General features: G+C 45.5%; 1 non-coding gene across 1 annotated transcript; it reads right to left on the reverse strand.

Moving 5' to 3' along the window:
* Window positions 1-1,957: 1,957 nt before the first annotated feature.
* Window positions 1,958-2,033, reverse strand: trnas-uga. Its single transcript has one exon. It is a non-coding gene; the product is annotated as a tRNA-Ser (tRNA).
* Window positions 2,034-3,062: the final 1,029 nt, after the last annotated feature.

Below are 3,062 nucleotides of genomic sequence, written 5' to 3' on the forward strand. Positions count from 1 at the left end.
CTCTGATGTCAACAACTACAGACCAGTATCCCTTCTTTCTTTTCTCTCCAAAACTATTGAGCGTGCCGTCTTTAGCCAACTCTCTTGCTATCTCTCTCAGAATGACCTTCTTGATCCAAACCAGTCAGGTTTCAAGACTGGTCATTCAACTGAGACTGCTCTTCTCTGTGTCACAGAGGCTCTCCGCACTGCTAAAGCTAACTCTCTCTCCTCTGCTCTTGTCCTTCTAGACCTGTCTGCTGCCTTTGATACTGTGAACCATCAGATCCTCCTCTCCACCCACTCCGAGCTGGGCATCTCCGGCGCGGCTCACTCTTGGATTGCGTCCTACCTGACCGGTCGCTCCTACCAAGTGGCGTGGCGAGAAGCTGTCTCCGCACCACGTGCTCTCACCACTGGTGTCCCCTAGGGCTCAGTTCTAGGCCCTCTCCTATTCTCGCTATACACCAAGTCACTGGGCTCTGTCATATCCTCACATGGCCTCTCCTATCATTGCTACGCTGACGACACACAACTAATCTTCTCCTTTCCCCCTTCTGATAACCAGGTGGCGAATCGCATCTCTGCATGTCTGGCAGACATATCAGTATGGATGACGGATCACCACCTCAAGCTGAACCTCGGCAAGACGGAGCTGCTCTTCCTCCCGGGGAAGGACTGCCCGTTCCATGATCTCGCCATCACGGTTGACAACTCCGTTGTGTCCTCCTCCCAGAGTGCGAAGAGCCTTGGCGTGTCCCTGGACAACACCCTGTCGTTCTCCGCTAACATCAAGGCGGTGACCCGATCCTGTAGGTTCATGCTCTACAACATTCAGAGAGTACGACCCTGCCTTACACAGGAAGCGGCACAGGTCCTAATCCAGGCACTTGTCATCTCCCGTCTGGATTACTGCAACTCGCTGTTGGCTGGGCTCCCTGCCTGTGCCATTAAACCCCTACAACTCATCCAGAATGCCGCAGCCCGTCTCGTGTTCAACCTTCCCAAGTTCTCTCACGTCACCCCGCTCCTCCGCACACTCCACTGGCTTCCAGGTGAAGCTCGCATCTGCTACAAGACCATGGTGCTTGCCTACGGAGCTGTGAGGGGAACGGCACCTCCGTAGCTTCAGGCTCTGATCAGTCCCTACACCCAAACGAGGGCACTGCGTTCATCCACCTCTGGCCTGCTGGCTCCCCTTCCTCTGCGGAAGCATAGTTCCCGCTCAGCCCAGTCAAAACTGTTCGCTGCTCTGGCACCCCAATGGTGGAACAAGCTCCCTCACGACGCCAGGACAGCGGAGTCACTCACCACCTTCCGGAGACATTTGAAACCCCACCTCTTTAAGGAATACCTGGGATAGGATAAAGTAATCCTTCTACCACCCCCCCCCCCCAAAAAAACATTAAAAAAATAAAATAAAATAAATAATAAAAAACATTGTAAAGTGGTAATCCCACTAGCTATAAGGTGAATGCACCTATTTGTAAGTCGCTCTGGATAAGAGCATCTGCTAAATGCTAAATGTAAATGTAAATGTAAAATGGGAAGACTTCTGTCCATGAAAATGCGTTGCTCTGCTTTCTTGACATCTAAATCAACCAGGCCCTAGTTTTGTCTCACCTGGACTACTGCTCAGTTCTTTGGTCATGTGCAGCAAAGAAGGACATAGGAAAATTGCAGTTGGTCCAGAACAGAGCAGCACGTATTGCACTTAGATGTACACGGAGGGCAAATGTCATTGGAATACATGTCAATCTCTCCTGGCTCAAAGTTGAGGAGAGACTGAATGCATCACTATTGGTCTTTGTGCAAGATATTGATTGGTTAAAGGTACCGAACTATCTGTTCAAGATGTTGGCACACAGTTCAGACACTCATCGGTATCACACAAGACATTACATTTTACATTTCAGTCATTTAGCAGACGCTCTTATCCAGAGCGACTTACAGTTAGTGAGTGCATACATTTTCATACTGGCCCCCGGTGGGAAACAAACCCACAACCCTGGCGTTTCAAGCGCCATGCTCTACCAACTGAGCTACACGGTGCCACAAGACATGCAGCCAGAGGTCTCTTCACAGCCCCCAGGTCCAGAAAAGAGGCTGTAAAACACATAGTATTAAATAGAGCAATGACTACATGGAATACCATTTTCATTTTACCTTTTTATTAACCAGTGAATACATATTGAGACCTAAGTATCTTTTTCAAATGTGCCCTGGAACATACAACACAAATACACATATTATACACAAATAACACACATATATATATATATATACACAACACCATTCAAAAGTTTGGGGTCACTTAGAAATGTCCTTGTTTTCAAAAGAAAAGCAATTTTTTTGTCCATTAAAATAACATCAAATTGATCAGAAATTCAGTGTAGACATTGTTAATGTTGTAAATGGCTATTGTAGCTGGAAACGGCTGATTTTTAATGGAATATCTACATAGGCGTACAGAGGCTCATTATCAGCAACCATCATTCCTGTGTTCCAATGGCACGTTGTGTTAGCTAATCCAAGTTTATCATTTTAAAAGGCTAATTGATCATTAGAAAACCATTTTGCAATTATGTTAGAACAGCTGAAAACTGTTGTGCTGATTACAGAAGCAATTAAACTGGCCTTCTTGAGTATCTGGAGTATCAGCAATTGTGGGTTCGATTACAGGATCAAAATGGCCAGAAACAAATAACTTTCTTCTGAAACTCGTCAGTCTATTCTTGTTCTGAGAAATGAAGGCTATTCCCTGCGAGAAATTGCCAAGAAACTGAAGATCTCGTACAATGCTGTGTACTACTCCCTTCTGCAGAGAAGAATGGAGAAACTCCCCAAATAGAGATCTGCCAAGCTTGTAGCGTCATACCCAAGAAGACTTGAGGCTGTAATCGCTGCCAAAGGTGCTTCAACAAAGTACTGAGTAAAGGGTCTGAATACTTCTGTAAATGGGATATTTCCTTTTTTTTATACATTTGCAAACATTTCTGAAAACCTGTTTTTGCTTTGTCTTTATGTTGTATTGTGTGTAGATTGATGAGGGGAAAAAACAATTTAATCAATTTTAGAATAAG

This window comes from Coregonus clupeaformis, chromosome 14 (genome assembly GCF_020615455.1).
Source record: "Coregonus clupeaformis isolate EN_2021a chromosome 14, ASM2061545v1, whole genome shotgun sequence".
In the NCBI taxonomy this organism is placed as follows: Eukaryota; Metazoa; Chordata; class Actinopteri; order Salmoniformes; family Salmonidae; genus Coregonus; species Coregonus clupeaformis.